At 35.8% G+C, this 10,215-nt stretch overlaps 1 long non-coding RNA gene across 12 annotated transcripts; it reads left to right on the top strand.

The window, feature by feature from the left end:
• Positions 1 to 2,069: 2,069 nt before the first annotated feature.
• LOC135749782 (uncharacterized) lies at positions 2,070 to 8,073 on the top strand. 12 transcript variants are annotated; one of them, XR_010532484.2, is made up of 10 exons: positions 3,736 to 4,485; positions 4,846 to 4,977; positions 5,728 to 5,882; positions 5,977 to 6,014; positions 6,287 to 6,344; positions 6,594 to 6,826; positions 6,910 to 7,088; positions 7,444 to 7,571; positions 7,799 to 7,886; positions 7,981 to 8,073. It is a non-coding gene; the product is annotated as an uncharacterized lncRNA (long non-coding RNA). The 12 variants fall into 12 exon arrangements; XR_010532477.2 differs by adding an exon at positions 2,070 to 3,682 and having other exon boundaries at positions 4,184 to 4,485; positions 5,728 to 6,344; XR_010532481.2 differs by having other exon boundaries at positions 3,724 to 4,485; positions 5,977 to 6,344.
• Positions 8,074 to 10,215: the final 2,142 nt, after the last annotated feature.

Raw genomic sequence — 10,215 nt, 5'->3', positions numbered from 1 at the left:
ATTGTTATTGACATTAACCAATACATCATAACTTGTCATAAAGCTGTCATAAACATGACATAGCAGAATAATGATCAAACTTAGGAATCTACATAGCTTTATGGTTTAACATTACATTAAACTGTCATTTAAATGTCATTAAGTGTTAATAATATGTCAAATAATTTTAAATACCTTAACAAAATTCAACAGACACATCAAAAGATTATACTTAACTTTCTGTGCACAATACATAAAAAAACTGAGAACTAACAGAACTTGTTTTTTCTCACACCGAGGGTTCTGAATTTTTTTGAAGAAAAAAATAACAAAACATTTAATCAATTTTTTTTAATGTAATAAACTTTGCAGCTATATGTCTGCTGTTTTCATTTAATTTTAGCTTAATCGGTCTCCAAATGCAATCAAATATAATTTTATCAATTTGAATTATTATTATTATTATTATTATTGAAAAATAATATTATTAAACACATGGAGGAAACTTTATGAACTGAAGAATATTCATGCCATTGTTATACAACTATTTGACAGAGTATTAACACTTAATGACATTTTTAATTATATTTGTACCACTTTAGTTGAGGTCAAGAAAAATATTCATGATGCTGTTATAAAACTATATGACAGAGTATTAACACTTAATGACATTTTAATGACAAATTCAATTTGTATCACTGGTAAAAAGTGGTCAGCTATGTTGTCTTGGTAATGTCAAGTTGCCATGAAAAGGTATGATGTATTGCTTAATGTCAAGTTGTCATAACAAAGACATTTGCATTAAAACATGACATAATTGAACGAATAATGACAGTTGTCATAAACCTGCATAAAATCTCCTTCATGCTCATGGCAGGTGTCATGTCATGATTATGAAGGTGTCATGACAGTCTTATGAACACCCCTTCAAGTAAAGTGTTACCAAATCATCTGCTTACCTTTTTATTGTGTTGGACTATGCGTGTCAAATCTGTTTGATATTAATGCTTGATGACAAATTATGGCTGCTCACGTGTGTTGATTATTTGTTTTCATAGATCTATTTTTTCAGATTTGAATAACTTTATTTATAAATTGCATTAAAATATACATATTAAAACTCAGGGTGGGAGGGGCTTATAAATTTGCATGCAGATATGCCCATTTTACTTTCACTTTTGAATTTGACGCAATTGTTTAAATGCAGCGCTTGCGTATGCTGGGTTAAATTCGCGTATGAATATGCATGCAGTGGAAGTGCAACAGCTGGTTTAATTTTAAGCAGTGTTGGGGAACGTTACTTTTAAAAGTAATGCATTACTATATTAAGTTACTCCCAGAAAAAGTAACTAATTGCGTTACTTAGTTACTGTTCATGGAAAGCAATGCGTACGTTACTTTTAATTTACTTTTGCGTTACTTTTTCTTACTTGGCTGAGGCTTGATCTCTTTCAGGCCTTGCAGGTGTTTTTTTATGATCGCATAAATGTCAAGCTCTGGCCTGCCATCTCCGTTCCTGACTCAAACTGTTCCCACTTAGGCGCAAAGAGTGCGTAATTTTACGTTAATATGTTCAGTTTAATTCAGTACGTTATTTTATTTTTAAATTGAACTAATTAAATTGAAAAGTAACTCACATTACTTTTTAAAAAAAGTAACTCAAATATTAATGTGTACATTTATAAAGTAATGCGTTACTTTACTCGTTACTTCAGAAAAGTAATATTATTACGTAATGCGCGTTTCTTGTAATGCGTTACCCCCATTAATGATTTTAAGTGCTTGAGTCAATGTGCGCAGGTAATTCTCACAGAACCCGCCAGTCCCAAGCAGAGCAACCGGCTACTCTGCTTGAATGATAGGTTTATTATTTTTCTTAATGAAAAACACAACAACAAAATGATCTCGCTTATCATTAAACATCATATATGTATATTATAACAAAAACGGGTAAGCATGCGGCTTCTGCCATTGTCTGGTCGGTCAGCTCGGTGAAAGACGGTGTTGTGGTGGGCAAGTGATCTAACAGGTGAGAGGCTGAAGCACCGGTAATCACTGTTACACCGACTTTCGCGACAAGCCTAACCAACACAGTCTCACACCCTATTCGTCACATACTGCCGTTTGGTCATGACCCCCTCACGTCCATAGCGGACGTTGAGGGTACCCCCTATTCGTCGCTTGAAAACGTAGAGGGTCGTCCTATAGATTTGAATGCAAACCCCTCATCTTTGAATTTTGACGAAATGGGTTTATCGGATTGCCTGCGCAATATGGTTTTAGACGATTGATTTTATGCTGCAAATGTGCATTTTGCACAAGCGTGCGGCGCATAAACGGTTACTATTGATGCGGTGACCAAACATTTTCGTGGAGCGGAAACCCTTGTCTGAATCGGTGTATCACGACTTTTCTCTCTCTCTTTTTTATATAGATATATTTGGTATACAATAAAATGACATATTTACAGGGCTGTATTTGCTGTGTGTTTAAAACATGCCTTAATTAACGTAGGATATTTTATTATTTTCGATCACGCACAGTTGGTCATTCCCCCTCACGTCCATAAGCTGACGTTGAGGGTACCCCCCAATTCGTCGCATGACAACGTAGAAGGGTCGTCCGCGATATTTGAATCCAAATCCCTCATCTTTGGATTTTGGCGAAATGGGGGTATTCATGCCTGCGCTGCAAAGTATGTTTTAGGCGATTGATTTTATGGTTCAAATGTGTGTTTTGCAGTAGCGTGCGGCTGTTACATTCATTGGTGCGGTGACTACATTTTCGTGGGGCAGAATCCCTTGTCTAAAGCGGTATCACGACTTTCTCTCTCTTTAATATGCTCTACATTAAAATGACTGTATATTTGCTGTATGTTTAATTAAGATAGGACCCAGTCTCAAGGCAGTTCGTGTAATTTAATCTATTGATTCGTGTCCATGGACACGATTTTCCCCTTTCGTGCCAGTCAGAACGACTTTCAATCTAATGTATTTCAATAGGAAGTATTTTTCGTGCCTGCATCACGTTTTTTTTCCTATTATTTTTTTCGTGTTTATAAGCACGAATTTAATCTAATGTATTGCAATAGTATATACCAGGGAGCCATGTTGTTTTACTTTATTTGTCATTAATTGATTACACTTTAAGCGCTACTTTACTCAACATTTAATCAGGAGATGTTTATCCTTTTTTATTTGTTTAATATTCTGCATGATTGTTGTAAACCATTGTAAACCATCGTCAGCGGTACAAAATTGTTAATTTACGAGAATGCAGAGTTTTTCTACTGCCATCGTTTACAAATGTTGCCGTTTTTTCTGAGAAATATTGATTTTTCGATCGGTTTCGTGTGTCAAATACAAGAGTAAATACTACAGTACCCATGAGCCTTATCGACATCTACTATGGTGAAGGCACCAGCTAAAACTACATGTGGGCCCGCTGCAGATCACAATATTTTCTCAACACATGAACACTAACGTGTGCTTGATAATTCAACAATACGATGTTATGGCCATCAATTTTGATTGTTTCTACTTTGATTGTAAAAAAAAAGAAGTCAGTTTCGGACGCCTGCATTTCCCAGAATCCTCTCTGCCTCCGTTGCTATGGAATCTGAGCCAGTCCTCTTTGCTATTGGGTGATTTCTTCTTCGGTACTCGTGACAGGGATTCTCTCATTACGCGAAAATCACTGCCAGGTGAGTCACGATGCTTTCGTTTAAAGTTCACTATTTGTTTAAATGTTATAATTCACGCCTTTCTTTTGGCATTAGGCTGACATTGCCATACCCGTACGAAAATGAACCATGTTTTTTGTGGTAAAAGTGTAGTAACTACGGTTTGTGTATCGATTATTTGCAAAATGGTTTTAGTAAACCAAACATGGTTTAACTTTTTTTTTTTTTCAAATTCATGGTTCTTTCTTAACTGTAGTAAAACAATGGTTAATTTTTGCAAGGGAAGTCTAATTAAAGTCCCATTAATAAGCTAACGTTAACCTAGTTTAAGTTATCAACCTTTAGGTTTAACTTAACGTGGTCATTGCTTTATTGTGTGAGCTTAATATAGTCTAAAGTTTTAATATTTGTCTTATAATATTTGAAAGAAAATAGGAATCCCCACTATTGGGGTACACTATTTAAGCCTTATATTAGAGCTAATTTACACTACATAATAAACATTTTCTGTTCTCCCTACAGATCCTGTCATTCGAATCACCTGTTACAACTTAGATTTATCGTTGCTTATTTTATAAACCCAAAGGCACTTTTAAGAGCCATCCATCCTCTCTTTCTTTATCATTTTCTGTCTATTTCTTGCAACCTATCTCTATATACTGCATTTGTTGTACCTGTCTGTCCAGCTGTGTGTTTGTCCTTCTGTCTTTGTCTGCTTTGCAATGGCCACCAGATATACCCCTCACAAACAGGATCCCCGCTACCAAGAGGGGAGGCTCATGGCTCTTGAGCTGAACCATGACCACATTCTAGCTGAAGCCAAGGTTAGAGTTTTTATTTACCTGTTAGTTTATACTTAAACATAGTGGATGTGGGACAACTGAAAATAAAAATGATAAATATGGAAAAGAGATGAGTGTTGAAGATTTCATACGGTATATTGTAATAGCAACTTATTTAGCAACTAACATCCTATAATGCTCTGTGGCATGTTTTAATAAGGTAATATATTTTGGAAAAGAGAGGTTTCATCCCCTGAGTTTCAGAGACTTGGAGAATCTATGCCAAGGCTCATTTAGGTGTTTCAATACTTACACTATGCTGTGTTTCCTTTTAGTTGTTGCATGTCTTTCACGTCCCGTACCTTTATTAGTCTTACAAGAAATATTCACTTCAACACACAGAGAGCAGCTGTGGAGACGAAACGTTTATGCCCTAGAAGAGACCCTTCACAGACCTCTAAAAGGATCTTTGTTGGCTGGGGCATGCCGAGTCCTTGGGAGGCAAGGAGGGGTGACGCCAAGCCTCAGCTACAGGTTATATCTGAATTATTTCAAAATTGTAGGAATTGAAATGTAAATGGTGGACCAAATCAAATTACGGAATAACATTGTAATTGTATTTGAGTATTAACAGTTTAAAACATTTCAATATGATAAAACACATAAAAAAATAGAGTATAACACTTAAGTATACTATCATGTCAAGTACTTGGTAATGTCTTTACCAAATGCTTAACAGAAATACATCTGATTTCATAAACAGTTCTGTATATAAGTTGAAAAAGATCATGTATGTAGTGATAGCCTAACCTGTTCTGTGTACTGTTACAGTCAGTTTTGCAGGTTGAGTGCTTCCTGTCATCCAGTGTGGAGTTTCCACTTAACTGTACCCTCAGCAAAACTAAATCCTCATGAGGAATTTGGTAAATCGCATTGATTAATTTGAGTTTAATATTATTTAGTCAATAATATTAAACTTTAATTACTTAAAGTATGCTTGCTAAGAATTAATGCACAGTGCCCTGCTATATGGTTTAAGATGCATGTTTTTGGGGGGATTTGAGAAACTTGGATAACCAGATAAAAACACATTTAAGAGAAAAGTAAATCTAGGACCTTCTTGCTGTGAGGTGATAGTGCTAAACATTGAGCCACTATGCAATCCTATACAAAAAAAAAAAAATCAAACCTAGAATCCAACTTAATCTTGAATAGTCTGGGTTAGTGTATTATTTTTATATGAGTTATTCACCTAAAATAATGTTATTTTATTTTTCTCCCTAGGTGCAGAGAGTGGTTCTGTGGGGACCGTGGTGTATTACGTCACAAAAAACAGCCACTCCACAATAGGGAATGTGTAATTTAATAGGTTTTTTGAATCCATCCGTCCAACCAAATGCATCATTAAAGGGGAAGATGGATATTGCACTCAACACAAGGTATGTTCTCACAAAAGCCCTAATTTTGATGTTTTTATTTGTCTTCAGCCAGTAACAGGTAATCTAAACTAGTGGTTTTCTTTCTTTTTGGCAGTCGGCAAGATGACATACTGCTGTTGTAAACGCACAAACGTAATAATGCTTTCAGGCAAACCAATCATTTTAATTACCATCAATGGTAAAACCAATTCACAGTTTAGATTTCCATTTTAGATTTGATGTTTTTCACACTATGTTTTGATGTTTTCAATGCTGTGGCATTGTGCAGTAGAGTCAAAGTGCATTGTATAGCACATTACAATCCAAGTAGGGCATCGTGAGCAAGGCCTGTTGTGGGAGTCTAAACGGGGGTCAACTGCACACAATTTATGTTTAGTTATTATTTATTTATTTTGTGATTTTAGATATGTTCATCATTCACCAGTTCTCACTTCCCTGGACTTCAACCTTGCTACACACATGGTATCGTTATTAATCGAAACAAAGACAGATATCTTTATGTTTTTGTTCTCTGCAGACAAACAAAAAATATTAGCTGTTGCAAAGCAATTTGGTGAGTTAGCAAATGGTACTACTCGAGAAGTTAGGCAGAAGGAGTGCTATACTGGGATTATAGAAACTTATAAGATGTCTCTTAAACATTCACAATGTGCAGAATGAACTAACTGTTATAAAATATAGTACGTGATAAATGTTTTTTTTTTTTCCAAGGGCGTTTTGACTTGCATCAGCCACTGTATGTCTGTTAAACATGCAAACAGCAAAGGACCCCAGACCTGAAAGACCTTCTGAGGAGTGGATATTGACCAGCTTCAATAAACACCACCACACTTTACACACTGGACCTCCTGATCTCCTTTCAAGAACTCAAGGTCATCTCTCCAAGATTCTCCAGACAAGCCTTCGCAAAGCTGCTGGAGCATCGCACGAAGTGTGGAGGAAGAGTAAGTGTAAATGTTATCATTTTATTCAAAACTCAATAAGCAGACAATATCACAATTACTATTTCATTCTATATATCTTCCAGTCTGGATATATCAACGGCGATGCACTGCAACGCAGCTTCTTGGAGTTTTCATACGCTTCATTTGAAGCAGACCAGCTCTGGTGTGGTGCTCCTTTCACCTGCCCAGCCTGAACGCTAGAATTGTTGGCTGCATCAGCAGATCGAAACAGAAAGCTATATCACTTTTGCCCAAACAGAAGGTGGTCTTTATTCCAGTATTTTTATTGGTTTATTTATTTACTTGAATTGATGGATATTCTATTTTTCTTTCTTAGCTCTGGTGATCCTGTTTTTTGTTTTCTTTTTTGAGGGGCTTTTTGTGGCTGAAGACAGTGCGGTGTCTAGATTTGTCAACACCATACAAAAAGCACTGAAAATGCAATTTGAATCATAACTTGACAAAATAGTTGTTACACAAAAAAATCTTGTTCGGAGTTGATTTCTACTTTTGCCTACCAAATACTCCTAAATCAAATTAGGAATAAATGCCATATACTGTATTGTATGACACCATCACTTTAATTTGATTTGTTGTGTTTGTTGTGTGTTTCATAGACTGTGGCTTGCAAATATTGGCCATACTTGAAGAAGGTTGCTAGTGTCCTTCCTGATCTTCAGGAGCTGACCTCAATGAAACCTTTTCTTAATGTTATGCATGCTTGAGCCACGCTACAAAGTGTGAGGTATGTATAATATTTTTGCTTCATATGTACATGTGTAATATACATTCATAAGAAATAGAAGTTAATGGCTTGACTACATTATTTAGATTCTGTTTGGCATAACCATTTCTTGTACAGGTTGTAAAAGCCCTTTGAGGACAAATGTGATATTGGGCTATATAAATAAAATTTATTTGAATTGAATTAGTCTTGAATTCTTAAATTAGTCTTCCACCATTTATTCACAGATTAAATGAAGTGGTAGGAACAGGGACAACCACCGGTGTGTGGAACAAGTGAACAGCTGCCTATCACGTTGTGCCCGTACAACCAAATGTATGTCCACAGCAGGTGATCAGAGTGTTTGTAAGATTTTTGCATACTTTTTTATATTGAGCATCATACCCTCATTATTTTCTTTCAACGGCAGGGGTGGATGCTTACATGCTTACATTGCATGCAATGGGCTGGAACCATAAAAAGTATCTCTCACATATATTGTGGAAAGTGCCTGATGTAGAAAGTAAGTTTTTATTTTTTTATAAATGTTTTGTGTGTCTTTTAGTTGTTGTGTGCATTTTGCCTGTTGTTAATTGTACAATGTACAACAATCCTGATTATTGAATAACACTGTTCATCAGACATCCAGCACGAGACTGCAAGGCTAGCAGAACTAAAAACAAAGCTACATCGCACAGATAAAGGGGCGTCACAATGGCTTTCTGATGTGAAAGAATGGGTAGCTCATGGTAAGTGAGACCAATATTCTTCCCACTACTATGTGAATTTTTTAGTTTGATATTAAACAAGTGCCAAAGATGGTAGGCTTATCATCTATTTCTTAACCTCCTAAGACCTGGTGTGTCCATATACATGGACATCACGTTTTTTGTTGTTTGCATCATAATACTTTATTCTGTGTAACTGGAACCTGGTACACAAACATGAACAATTACACTGCTTCATTTTCAGAAAAAAATATTTGGTTAATATATTTATAGATTTTTCCTGACCCCAAATAGCTGGAAGAAATCTAAAATGCAAGCCAAACCAAAGCTCGGGTCTTAGGAGGTTAAACAGTTGGTGACATCTCCTGCCACCAAAAACAAGCCAACTTCATCTCACCATCAGATGTTATTGCACATTTATGTTGTGTTTATGTTTATTATAGTTTCTTTGCAGGAACTATACATATCAAGTAAAGTTGTTTAAACCATTAAAATGGCTTTTATATACAAATGTATCCTCTGAAATGTTTGTGTGTTGTTTAAACAGTGAATTTGCTTTCATTATCACTTCTACAGAGACATCAGAAACATCTCATGCCAGTAAAGGCACCACACACAGAGAACTTCAGCAGTCAATTGAGGGGCTTTATCTTGGTGTGATGCTCTGCAAGCAAACTCTCTACCGTCAGAATGGTATAACTATTATAATTTAATAGCTTGATAAATTCAAGCTAATGTATGCATCCTACTTTCCAACAACAATTACATGGAATTAGCATTTAATTTTGAACTCTGTTCTTGAAAAGTCTAGTCTGTAGGATTTATGTAGCTGTAACATTTTAGCTTCCTCCCCTAAATGGATCTTTCAGTTACCTCTTTGTCAATCTAAATTGTAATTTTCACATAAAATTCAATTGCTGCTTTCCCTTTTGGTTGTAAAATTTTTTCTTGGTGAACAGTTCACAAACCCCTGTACTTGTCTTTCTAGACAGCAGCAAGCTTCCCTAACTGGAGAGAGCAGTGTGTCTCAGATATGGCCGCGGGACCTTCATGGCAGTGGTATGTCACTATTCAGGTACTTCACAAGAATTTATTTACAGTTTTGTTTTATAGAGTATTCTGAACAAAAGCATGCTACATAGTCAGTGTTAAAATATTCATTTAATTTATTGGTGTTTGCTTATTATGTATCATTTTGTAAAAAGTATGCATAATGCTATTATGCAATATTGTCTCAAAGTAACATCTAACTGTTATTGATTCTTAGCAAACATTTCAGTCAAGAAACGATTGCATGGCCAAGTGATGTTGACAATGCGACTGCAAGAGGAAAGGGGCATTGTGGTGTTGGAGATGGCACAACACTGCACATGGTTGCAGAGGCTGGCAGTGGCTCTCAAGAACAAGATGGCTGAGGAGGGTAAGTTAAATAAAAATCCTGTCAATTCAAAGTATGAATAAAGAAGTCACCCTCAGTCTCCGAACTTGGATGGAGTAGAACGGTTATTGCTCTGTTTACCATGGTCATTTGGCTTGTACATAATAAAATGGGCATTATAGTTGTTCACAACAAATACAGCTTTGCTAGACTGTGATTTAGGTAGTACTAGTTTAACACAGGACAGAGTTAAATATTTAACACAATGCCAGTTTCTTTAACTCACAAAAGTGTTAAAGGGGTCATATTATGACATGTTTTATTGTGTGAAATAAATGTTTGGTGTCCCCAGAATGCATATGTGAAGTTTTAGCTTAAAATACCCCACAGATAATTTATTATAGCATGTTAAAATTGCCACTTTGTAAGTGCGAGCAAAAACGTGCCGTTTTGGAGTGTGTGCTTTAAAGGAAACAGCCAACATCTAAACCTGAGCTAAGAAAAAAACACATAGCACAGAGATGGTGATGGAGAGAATAAAGTAAAAGATTGCAGATCT

The sequence above is a fragment of the Paramisgurnus dabryanus genome, chromosome 1 (genome assembly GCF_030506205.2).
Source record: "Paramisgurnus dabryanus chromosome 1, PD_genome_1.1, whole genome shotgun sequence".
NCBI classification, from domain to species: Eukaryota; Metazoa; Chordata; class Actinopteri; order Cypriniformes; family Cobitidae; genus Paramisgurnus; species Paramisgurnus dabryanus.
The sequence above is the reverse complement of the archived record's forward strand: the minus strand, read 5'-3'. Positions and strand labels throughout refer to the sequence as shown.